Source organism: Microcaecilia unicolor, chromosome 2, assembly GCF_901765095.1.
Source record: "Microcaecilia unicolor chromosome 2, aMicUni1.1, whole genome shotgun sequence".
Lineage (NCBI taxonomy): Eukaryota > Metazoa > Chordata > Amphibia > Gymnophiona > Siphonopidae > Microcaecilia > Microcaecilia unicolor.
In genome coordinates this window covers 638,230,354-638,243,562 of record NC_044032.1, presented here as the reverse complement: position 1 = coordinate 638,243,562, position 13,209 = coordinate 638,230,354, and positions in this window count along the sequence as shown.

Sequence of the window (13,209 nt, the reverse complement as noted above, 5' to 3'; positions counted from 1 at the left end):
ATGGATCCCCATGCTGGGGAACAAACCATAGATATCCTCTGTCCCCTGGCAGAGGTTACATAAGGCAGCCATCTCAGGATTCACCTGTTCAGCTCTGGGACTCCCCCTCGGTATTTAGTGTCTCAATGGAGGTTGGGCAACCAAAGATCCCTCTGCACTAACCACCTTTTATTTATCATCTTGTCCCACCTCCTGAGACTGGGCTCCCCCCATCTCCACCCACCTGGCCAGTTATTTCCAGCTACCATCACCATAGTGACCCCCAAGTGATCCTCCCACCTCCAGCTTAGTGGCAGAGGCATTCTCCCGGTGGTCACCTTAATATGTTTTTATTATTTTGTTTTATTCCATTGTATTTTTAAACTGTATTTTAGAACATAAAAGTTGCCCTACTTTGTTAGATCGGTGGTCCATCCAGTCAAATATCCTATTTCTAACAGTGGCCAATAAAGGTCATAAGTATCTGGCAGAGTCCTAAAAAGTAGCAAGATTCCATGCTACTTTTCACGGATGAACAGTGGCTTTTCCCCACAGGATCTGATGCTCCCACCAGTATATACACCTCCCCCACCAGTACAGCACCTGGCGCCCCCACCAGCCCCTGCTATTCTCTGCCAGAAAAGACACACCCTGGAACAACCCTGATACACCAACCGGCAAAGACACCTTTCCCTGGAGCCCCTGAATCCCCTGCCGGAAAAGACACCTTGCGTGGTACTTTTGACCAGGATTGCCCCCTGTTTGAAACAGGAAACTGGGCTTGATGGACCTTCGGTCTGCCCAGCATGGCTATACTATACAATTATGTAAGATTCATAAGTGGCAGAAGTAGGATTCAAACATGGCTTCCCTAGTTCTCAGCCCATTGCTCTGACCACTGGGCCATTTCCTCACACTTTCTCGTTCCACTGCACATTACGTATGCTCTAGTTCACAGCCTTTTTGCTGTTGGGTCTGTTTAATTATTATCAGTGTGTTTTTTCTAGCAAAAAAGGTGTCAGTACTCAAATGCTAGACCACCTTTCAGGAGTGGGGTAATCACTGAGGGACCCACCCCACAATTGCCAGGCCCCCTGCAACCAGTCACAGAATCTATGACAAGGCAGAATTGGTGTGTAGAGCCTGAGCTCTTTCATTAAAACTTGGGGACCATGGGTCAAATTTAGTAGACAATGGAAAAGGTGCCAGCACTCAGTAACCCCAAGTACCCCTCAAAAAAAGCCCTGGTTATTATAGCATTCTTTAAATGTATATATAACTAAAAAACAGTTATCCAGTCATCTTTGCTGTTTATGTGGTACTCAGTGGGTTTGTGGTAAATCTGAATATTATAATGCAAAGTTCTCCCCCCCCCCCCCCCCCCCCCCCCACACACACACACACACACTCTCTTTTCCTTAAAAATACTTTTTTATGCTAATTAGAATGCTGGAGGTTTTTTTTTTTTTTTACAATTCAGTGTTTGAAGTCAATATTAAACTTAAATCAGTTCAGTTTTGACATACTATTCAAGATCCAGAGCCCTTTTTCACATACCACAGGGACATGAAGTTTGCAAAATCCTATTTAATTTCATGCAGAAAAAAAAATGTAATGGATTGGCCCTCCTGTGTGAAATCAGAGAACAGAGCTCTTGAGTTGCTGCCATTCAAATGAATAGAAGTAGGCAGCAGTTCTAACACCAATCCCTGTTTCAATTTTGTCGCACCTGCAGGCCTCTTGCCTGAAATGGTAAATAGTTTAACGGGCAGGGCTGTCTATTCCCATTATTACTATGCCTGGCATTCTCCTTCTACAGTTTTTGCTTGTGAAGTTGAATTTGCAAAGTGACAGATCCCCATGAAGGAAATGAATGGAGCTTCCACTTGTCTAAATTTCAGCAGCTACGCTACCTGTTTTTATTTCATGTCACTTGTCTTTCAGAGATTATGCATAGCTCAACAACATGCAATGGTTGGATTCTAATATTCACAAATTTTGATAAGGCAGAAGCCACTTTGACCTATGCATCAATATAACATTGATTCAATGTCACTAAACTTCAATATAATTACACTGCAGATTCCTTGATAGAAATGTTACACGATCTTTAAATTGTAAATGAGCCTTCTCTTTTAGGTGGAGAGCTTGCATTCAGCAGTTTAAGATTATGATAGTATGAATCCAAGTCCTGGCCAAGTAGAAGTGACAGCTGGTGATGCCAAATCAGCAGCTGTTTGATATTTTTATGCAATGTGTCTCATTGTTACACCTACTTGAATACAGTAGGCAGTTTGTAACTTTTCAACACCTGTAAGTTTAGGGATACTAATTCCAGTAGTTGGAGGACAGTCACAGGGGAACTTCTATGGTCTATATCTCTCATAAATGGCAATGAAACACCATGGTCATAAGTACATAAGTATTGTCATAGTGGGACAGACCAAAGGTCCACCAAGCCCAGTGTCCTGTTTCAACAGTGGCCAATCCAGGTCACAAATACCTGGCAAGATCCTGAAAAAGTTCAATACATTTTATGCTGCTTATCACAGAAATAAGCAGTGGATTTTCCCCAAGTCCATTTTAATAATGGTCTACGGACTTTTCCTTTAGGAAGCCGTCCAAACCTTTTTAGAACTCCGCTAAGCTAACCATCTTTACCACATTCTCTGGCAACAAATTCCAGAGTTTAATTACACGTTGAGTGAAGAAATATTTTCTCCAATTATTTTTAAATTTACTACTTTGTAGCTTCATCACATGCTCCCTAGTCCTAGTATTTTTGGAAAGAGTAAACAAACAATTCACGTCTACCCGTTCCACTCCAATCAATATTTTACAGACCTCTATCATATCTCCCCTCAGCCATCTTTTCTCCAAGCTGAAGAGCCCTAACCACTTCAGCCTTTCCTCATAGGGAAGTCATCCCATCCTCTTTATCATTTTTGTTGCCCTTCTCTGTACCTTTTCTAATTCCACTATATCTTTTTGAGGTGTGGTAGCCAGAATTGAACACAATATTTGAGGTGCGGTCAAGTATTTTGTACCACATTCGTTGATAATGAGTGTGATAGTTAGGCAGATTGGATGGATGGTTCAGTTCTTTATATGTCGTTATCTGTTATGTTACTATGTTACTGTATATCCATACCAAATGTTTCCCCTTACCATCCTGTCCTCTCTCTAGTTTCACTCTCATCCTAAAACAGCCCACCCCACACTTGTAATCGCATATAGCCAAACTCTTGCAGTATCTCTTCCCATCCTTTCCCAACCATTTCCTCTCTCCAGATTCTCCTTATCACACTCTCCCCACTATGCTCTCTCTAACCATCAGCCATTTCCTAATCTTTCCCTTCCCAGCCTCTCTACTAATCACTTCCCTCTGCTTCTGCTCAGCATCACACCCTTAATATTCTGCAAACTTGACCTTACCCATTATCTATCAAATTCCAGAACACCCTCACAAATCTTTCTCTCCCCCAAATCCGCACCTCACTCTCTCTCTCTCTCTCTCTCTCTCTCTCTCTCTTTCTCTCTCACTCACTTTCTCTAGTCTCTTCTTACCAGTATCACTCTTCACAGCTCTTTCTTACCAGCTTCTTTCTTTCCCCTGCCCACCCCCACTGTTATCTCTCTTTCACTCAGGTGTTCCCTACCCTTCAGTTCCTTTCCAGAGATCTACCTGAAACAAATCTCAGTGAATGTGGAAGATGTACTGAGCCAAATCTACAAGCTAAAGAGTGATAAATCACCTGGACTGGATGGTATACACCCCAGGGTACTGAAAAAAATCAAATATGAAACTGCTGATCTACTATTAGTGATCTGTAATCTGCTATTAAAATTGCCTATGGCACCTGAAGACTGGAGGATGACCAATGTAATGTCAATATTTTAAAAGGGTTCCAGGGATGGTCTGGGAAATTATAGATCTGTATGCCTGATATCAGTGCTAGGCTAAATGATAGAAACTATCACAAATAATAAGCCTAGTGGTTAGGGTGGTGGACTTTGGTCCTGGGGAACTAAGGAACTGAGTTCGATTCCCGGCACAGGCAGCTCCTTGTGACTCTGGGCAAGTCACTTAACCCTCCATTGCCCGCCGCATTGAGCCTGCCATGAGTGGGAAAGTGCGGGGTACAAATGTAACAAAAAAAATAAATAAATAAATTAGCCAAGGGAAATCTCATTTCACTAGGTTTGTCTATTGATATAAGGGGACATTCCATAAATGAGCTCAAAGTTAGGTGCTAGGAAGATCCAGGCTAAACTAGTATGTGCAAAGGGTGCTCTGAATATTAGTTGAGCAAAGATCTCACACCTAACATTGAGTGCAACACTTACACCTGCTGAAACATGGTATAAATGTTGATGCGTAATGCGTAACTAATGGCAGTTGGGCACATAAATGACCCTATTTTATAACATTGTGCCTAATTTCTGGGAATGCCCCAACCCAGATATGCACCTCCCATGGCTGTGTCCCTTTTTGAGTTGCATACTCACGAAATTTAGGCACACGTTATTGAATAGTGCATAGGGCAAATCCGAGTGTAAACCCAAATCAATGCAATTAACACAATTATTGTTTATTAACAGTTTATTAATTCATCAGTTTGCATGTGGATATGGGATCTGCTACTAAATTTAGATGCCCAAATTTGCACAACCTATATAACCTCAGGTCATGGTGGACTCCAGCACTTCTGAATCGTGGAACGCGTCCTGTGGGGTCCCTCAGGGCTCTCCCCTCTCACCTACCTTATTTAACATTATGATGATGCCTTTAGCCTCAGCACTCGCAAAACTGGACCTCAACCCTTTCATCTACGCGGATGATATTACAGTCTACATCCCATTTCACTCCACCGTATCAGAAATTGCCAACCTCATAGATGCCTGTTTCTCCACCTTAGAGCATTGGGCCAGGGTGTTCCAATTCAAACTAAACAGGGAAAAAAAACAATGTCTCATCCTCTCGTCCACTCATGCCCATGTATCTGACAAAATGCTTCCAGTCTTGGGCTCTGCCCTCCCGATTGTCAACAGCCTGCGGCTTTTAGGAGTGCACCTGGACTCACATCTCCAGCTGGCTGATCACGTGCACTTGGTCTCCAAAAAAATGTTCCAGGCAATGTGGAGGCTTCGGCGCATCAGATACCTCCTTACCGGGGATTTGTTCCGTACACTTGTCCATTGGCTCGTCCTCTCCCATCTGGATTACTGCAGTGGAATTTATGCGGGTTGCCAGGCCTCTTTGTTGAAAAAGTTCCAAACAGCTCAGAACACTGCGGCGAGACTCATCCTTAGAGAAAGATGCTTCGCTCACGCTGAACCCTTGTGCTTTAAACTCCATTGGCTGCCTGTACAAGAGCGCATTGCTTTTAAGCTCTGCTCCCTAACACATAAAATCATCTATGGGGCTGCCCCGGATTACATGCTCCTCTTGATCGACCTTCCGCCTAGAAATGCCAACCCTGCTGCTCGGTCCTATCTCCACCTCCACTTCCCGAATTGTAAGGGTGTCAAGTACAAGAAGATCTTCGCCTCATCCTTCCGCTACTGGAGTCCTAAACACTGGAATGCTCTACCTCGCCACCTTAAAGCTCAAGTGGACCATGCCCTCTTCAAGAAGTTGTTAAAGACCTACTTCTTTGCCAAGACTTACTCCCCAAATTACGAAGTTGAGTGATGTACCCCTTGTCCCTTACCCTGTATAGCTCCCACTGTTACATTTCCCTCCCCCTATTTGCTTCTTGTTTATTTTCCTAAGCTTTTAACCTTGTTACTTTTACTTAACTTCTGTAAGCCACATTGCGCCTGCATGAGTGGGAAAATGTGGGTATAAGCAACCCATAAATAAATAAATAAATAAATAAATAAATAAATAAATATAGATGAAAGAATCTTGAGAGAATTAAAAAGTCATGGGATAGGAAGTAATATTCTGATGTGGATTAAGAACTGATTACAAGATAGAAAACGGAGGGTAGGGTTAAATAGTGGCGTGCTGCAGGGATCTGTACTGGGACTGATGTTATTTAACAAATTTATAAATGATCTGGAAATGAGAACTATGAGTGAGGTAATGAAAATTTCAGAGGACACAAAAGTATTCAAAGTTGTTAAATTACATGAGGACTGTGAGAAATTGCAGGAAGACCTTAGGGACTTGGGACACTGGGCTTCAAAATGGCAGATGAGATTTATCTTTTAGGACCATATTCGAAAGAAAAAAGACAAGGGAAAATGCACAAAAACAAGTCTTTGGGACACATGGAGGGCCAGCATAATTAGTAGACTGGCCACACAGACATCCCAGCAGAGCAGTGGGGCACCCTGGGGGGAGGGACACTGCAGTAGTAGACTTCACATAAAACATCCCAGGTGTATATCTCACCATTATCACATTTTATTGTATGGGGAGTCCTCCAAAACCCACCAAACTCCTCCTGTACCCAACTGAAAACACTACAGTAGCCCTTATGCCTGCATGTGTTACCTACTGTATATACCTACATGTATGTACAGTAGGTGTTTGGTGGGTTTTGGAGAGCTCACACATACCACCACAATTGTACCAGTTAGAGTGGGATATTGAACTGGGTTCCCTTCTCTACAGTCCACTGCATTGACCAGAAGGCTACTCCAGGGACCTGCATGCTGCTTTAATAGGACTGTCCAAAGAAAAAAACAGAGAATATTAGTGAAAACCATATGCATATAGATAGAAGGTTGACAGCACTTTAGGAACAAATGACCAACAAATGATTGATAAATTGTGGAGAATTCTCAGAGTATTAACTCACCCAAGTGAGACTACACACAGGTGATTTATATCTCTAAGGGTGGTTGAGCTTCTCAATCATAGAACTACTCCGTGGTCTATATGTTTTTTTTTAATAGTTTTTTTCAAATCTTCAACACAAACCACTCAAATGTGCTCTAAACACAAAATAGTGAATAACTTAATAAAAAGGTTTCCAAAATGACCCAAAAGGGAAAAAAATAATTAATACAAAAGTAAATCACTTCTATCTATAGTTTCACTCAACCTCAATCTCAAATGTCATCAAGGATTACTTAATCCATGAAGGTCCAATAACCTTCTAATACACCATGAGGCACTTATCTTATTGTGTCGAATGCCTCTCTTTCCAGATTTGCCATGGGTTGCTCTTGTTTTATCTCTCCATCTTTTTTTACCAAGAGGATTTGTAAAGCAATATCTCTCCGATCTCAACTATCCCACGGCATCTGGTAAGGACTGTCTATCAACCTAACTAAGGTATGATAGTGTTCTCTCCTTAAATCATGGACTCGTTATGATTTAAGGAGAGAACACTATCATACCTTAGAAATGCTATACAAGCACACTGACAAACCTAGAGACCTTTGGCTATGCAAATGCCCTGAATGAATGTCCTCAACTTCCTTATGAAGGTCTTCACTGATGATGTCATGACTACAGGAAAGAGGCTTGAAACACAGAGAATACCAGAATGAAGCTTGAAACACAGAAGTGGTATCAGAGGCAAGAATGCAAGGGAAAAAAAAGACTGGAGCCACCTCTGAAGCTGACCACCAGAAGACAAGGTGAGCCCGAAACTGGGGTCGAGACCACAGTTGTGACAGCACCTTGGACATTTTTTAAGAGAAAAATCTCCTCCCACCATCTTATTACTTTTTTTAAAGTAAATATTATAGTAAATCTTTAGAAAATGCTGGAACACATCCTACATTGAAGGTACAGATATTGGAGATCATTTTAGAAGTCTTATTCATGATTTCCACGTGGAAACAACATGATTTAATACCTGTAAAATGCATCCAAATGTAAACAGTTATTTCAGAAAGACAGTAATGTACACGTGGATGAGCCAGTCGGATTCATATTTCAACATGCATGTATTCTCAGCTCTGAACCAAGGTGATGAAGTGTTTGTTGTGCACACTTGGGTAGGTGTCTTTTTTTTTACTTTTTGAATTTTTGTGTGCATCATTGATGTTTATTTACTATTTACTTGGTATCTGAGGGAGCGGTGTGGAGACTCAGACAGCAGAGCTGGAATTCCTTGACAAGCAGAGCCTGGATCCCCCAAAGGCTAGATCATTTTCCGACAGCATTCAGACAGGGAAAGGGAACACTCAAAATGCGGCCATCCCGCAGACTGACTAAACCACGCGGTTTGACTAAACAGTCTGGCGGCAGCAAAGCTTAGCAGGCTAACACGGATCAACAGCACAGACAAACACTGGCACACCACAGCACACTTCAGCCCAGAAAGGTGGTGTAGTCTCATCCCACCACACTCAGTGACGCCCAGCCGAGAAGTCAGCACCACAGTGCGCCTGAGACTGCGGTAACACTGGAAGCCGATGAAACATGAAATGTGAGCTGGTATTGGGAGTTACATTCTATGCTCTGTGAGAGACCAGTTCTGGATGGCCCACCACCCAAACTGCAAGCAATCTATTTGGGTGATGAACTGCGGTAGGGGAGCTGGTACTGGGGGTTAAAGTCTGCGGCAGGAATTTTATTTCTAGTGCAGCACTAACCTGGTGGTAATCGGACATCGTAGTGTGCTGCCTGATTACAGCCTGGTTACTGCGGGAGCCCTCAATGGGTGGCTGTAAGTTCTTCCCACTACCGCAGGTCATTTTTTCCCCACAGCTTAGTAAAAGGAGCCATAAAATCTCTATGTTAACTGTTCTTACACTAATCAATACTGGGTAAAGTTCTAATATTAATAGCTGTACTTAATACTATCAATATGCACCACACTAACAGCTATTCTATAATTGCTCTTTTATTCTGTATTACGAATATCAAAAATTGTTCTATATTTATCAAAACATACCTCATACATGCGCATTCACATTCTACTCACATACCACCAAACCTTGCACCAACTAACTAATACAACATATTTCTCACTACCCCCATGAACCTGTCCAACAGTTCTTGTAGCGATCAACAGTTACAACTCGATAATCAATTCCCACAACATGCACATGTGGAAACTCTCAATAAATCTCCACCCCACTTCAGACTACAACCACCTGCTTAGGTAGTTATACTGTTGATCACTTCATAAGTCATAATCATTGTCCGTGCACCCTATTTTGTCCATGTTATTAGTCCTTGGATTCGGGTTACTTGAAAATAACTCCTCCTCTCCACAATGATTCTTGTAATCCACAGGCTTCACAGTTATGTAGCACTTTAATCCTATAAGGATATTCAAGGTTGGTCTTCACATCAGGTCCCTTTACCGCTCACAATATCCCAGACCCCACACAGCCTGCGTTTCGCTACTTGAGCATCATCAGGGGTCGGGTTCCTAAAATAAATTAACCGAATAGCACCACATGTAGGTTCTACATTTGTATATTTATACTATAAATCTTCAATAACACTAATCTGCTTATTTTCGAAGGAGAAGGGTGGCCATCTTCTGACACAAATCGGGAGATGGCTGGCCTTCTCCTAAGGCTGGCCAAATCGGTATAATCGAAAGCCGATTTTGGCTGGCTTCAACTGCTTTCTGTTGCAGGGCCGGCCAAAGTTCAAGGGGGCGTGTCGGCAGTGTACCGAAGGCGGGACAGGGGCATGGTTAAGAGATAGGCGTCCTCGGCCAATAATGGAAAAAAGAAGGCCGGCCCTGACGAGCATTTGGCCAGCTATACTTGGTCCATTTTTGTTCACGACCAAGCCTTGAAAAGGTGCCCTAACTGACCAAATGACCACCAGAGGGAATCGGGGATCATCTCCACTTACTCCCCCAGTGGTCACCAACCCCCTCCCACCCTAAAAAAAAATATTATTTTTTTGCCAGCCTCTAAGCCAGCCTCAAATGTCATACCCAGCTCCATCACAGCACTATGCAGGTCCCTGGAGCAGTTTTTAGTGGGTACTGCAGTGCACTTCAGGCAAGCGGACCCAGGCCCATCCCCCCTACCTGTTACACTTGTGGTGGTAAATGGGAGCCCTCCAAAACCCACCTGAAACCCACTGTACCCACATGAAGGTGCCCCCCGTTACCCTTTAAGGGCTATGGTAGTGGTGTACAGTTGTGGGGAGTGGGTTTTGGGGGGCTCAGCACACAAGGTAAGGGAGTTATGCACCTGGGAGCAATTTGTGAAGTCCACTACAGTGCCCCCTAGGGTGCCCAGTTGGTGTCCTGGCATGTGAGGGGGACCAGTGCACTACAAATGCTGGCTCCTCCCACGACCAAATGGCTTGGATTTGGCCGGGTTTGAGATAGCCGCCATTAGTTTCCATTATCGGCGAAAACCAATGTTGGCCATCTCTAAGGGCGGCTCAAATGTTGAGATTTGGCCGGCCCTGACCGTATTATCGAAACAAAAGATGGCCGCTCATCTTGTTTGGATAATGACTGCTTTACAGGGCAGTCATTATAGATGGGCGCCCTTATAGATGGCTTTCCCCGTTCAATTATGCCCCTCCACTTCAATTACAATTGATGATCTTTCATCATTCACGGATATCAGACGGGTAGGAACTCAGACATCTACATGCATCCCCACTGCAGCGAAAAAACGCTGGCGCAAGTGTATGGAATGCTGGGCTATTCAGCTGTTTATAACATTACTAAACCCCACCCCCTCGCACATTCAGCCACTCCACTTCTCTCTTCAATTCAGTCAGCGCTATAGTATTCCACGTAAATATCATACACTGCTCCCTACGTAGGAGCATTAACGGGATGTTACCCCCCTTACTGTTGTTCTGACACTGAAATAGTACCACAAATCGGAAATCATGGAGTTCATGTGCTGCCTGTAATAATATGGACAAAATAGGGTGCATGGACAATGATTATGACGTATGAAGTGATCAACAGTATAACTACCTAAGCAAGTGGTTGTAGCCTATAGTGGGGTGGAGATTTATTGAGAGTTTCCACATGTGCATGTAGTGGGAATTGATTAACGAGTTGTAACTGTTGATCGCTACAAGAACTATTGGACAGGTTCATGGGGGTTGTGTATTCCCCATATTCTATAACAATGTCTGTAAATGCTAGGAATGCCCCTGTGCTGCCCATGACTCTCCCATGTCCGTGCCCCCTTTTTTTTACTTGCGTGTAAAATCTAGCTGTTGATTCGGCGCCTAAATTTAAACCTAATTGTGCCAATAATTGCTTGTTAAAAAGCCAATTATTGGTGCTAATTAGCTCATTTTTTCAATTAAATTGACGCATGCCCAAATATGTACCTGCAAGTTTTGGTGACTTTTATAGAAAGAATTAGGGGGTTTATTGCATTTGTGATGAACCTGCTGTCAAACTTTCCAAAGACTATTCGATTGACTACTGTAGATAACTGCAAATTTCTCAAGCTCTGAACTATAATGAATGATACAACGTCCTCCTTGAATCTTGAAGGCAAAGCTTATGAGTTAGTCCTTCCTTGAATCAGAACTTCATTATTTTAAACATGGTTGTCTCGGGGATGCTCAAGGTGTTCAGAAGGAAGGAGAAGCGCTTTATTTTATAATAATTGGTATAATTAAAGATTTATTTTAGTTAATTTAAATACCTATGTTATTCAAGGTTTTTTGCTTGGATTATGATTACACAGCTGGACAGGCTTGCAGCCAACATTTTTTTTTTTTGCAGCTTTCTTGCCAGTTAAGTATGAATTCTCGGTTTGCATTGATTGGTAACTGGGAATCACAGATTAAGAAAATACTTAAAAAATTGTATTATTTGAAATAAATATATATTGTGAAAGGAAGGTGATAGCAGTACTTGCAAACAAACATTACCAACTGAAGCCAGTGCCCACATCCAAAAGGTGGATGACATTTATTCTGAATAAACCCAATTGGTCGTAATTTCCTTGTTTCATATCTGAACTTCACTGCAAGCATCAACTACATGCTCACCAGTTGCGTGGCTTTTTAATATCTATTATTCACAGTTTTTATGATTTTGAATGCAACCTGGATATATTATCTACACATTTCCACTTTTCCCTGGGGTTCTATCTATGGTGCCTAGATTTGCGCATCAAAATTGGGGCACGCTCCTGAAATGCGATAACAAATTAATCGGCGAACAAGCCAATTAGTGCCAATAATTGGGTGCTAACAAACAATTGATTGACTCCCATTAAAATTTGCACATAGTAACATAGTAGATGACGGCAGAAAAAGACCTGCACGACATGCATCTAGCTGTGTATTATTCTGTAAGGCTGTGCGCCTAACAGAGGCGTAGCTGCTATGGGGCCACGGGGGCCTGGGCCCCCATAGATTTGGCCCTGGATCCCCCTGCTGGCGACCCTATCAACCCCCCCTCCCGCCGCCAGCCCGCCGCCTGCTACCTTTGCTGGCGGGGGACCCCCAACCCACGTCAGACTGAGAAACCAAACGAAGGAAGAAGACTTCGGCTGGCAGGGGTTGGGGTCCCCGCCAGCAAAGGTAGGCGACGGTGATGGCGGGCAGGGGGTCGAGAGGGTTGTCGGCAGTGGGGTCTCAAAGTTGTTGGAGGTGTCGGCAATGGCGGGGAGGGTGTCGGCAATGGTGGCAGGGGGCAGCGGTGGGGGGGTGGGCTAAAATGTGCCGCCTCACCGCGGCTTTGGACCCCCCAACCGCTGAAGTCTGGCTATGCCCCTGGCGCCTAATAGTGTATAACTCAAAAGGGGGCGAGGCCACGGGAGGAGCATGGGTGTGTCAGGGACATTCCATAAATTTGCATGCATTCTTAAAGAATATTGTCTCAGCGCAGTGGTGTGCTGGAGCAGGCTCTCACAGGCTCTCGAGAGCCGTTTGTTAAGTTTTTAAGAATTTTGGGAGCCGGTTCTCCATGGCTACTTTAACAAATGGATCCCAAAATGTGGGCTTGGGCCCCTCCTGAATTCTCTTTTACTTTGCTGGCGAGAGAGAGCCCCCTGTTAACAATTTACCAGCACACCCCTGCCCAGCGTGCTTTAAATTGGGTGCTGTCTGCCGGATAACTGCGGTTTATGAAGAATTTGCTATGACTGATTTTAGGAAACTCGTCTCTTACAGTTCCTGAGGAAGGATTCTCTGAAATGGGACACTCTGTCAGATGATTGTGCCAGCTTTAAAAATTGAGATAAGTACTCTTGATTTCTGGATATACTAGACTTTGAGCCCGTAAAAATGGGCTATTATAGGAAGGGGGGGTTGAAAGGCCCGCCCCCACCGCCGAGTTCGCCGCTGCCCCTCCCCCT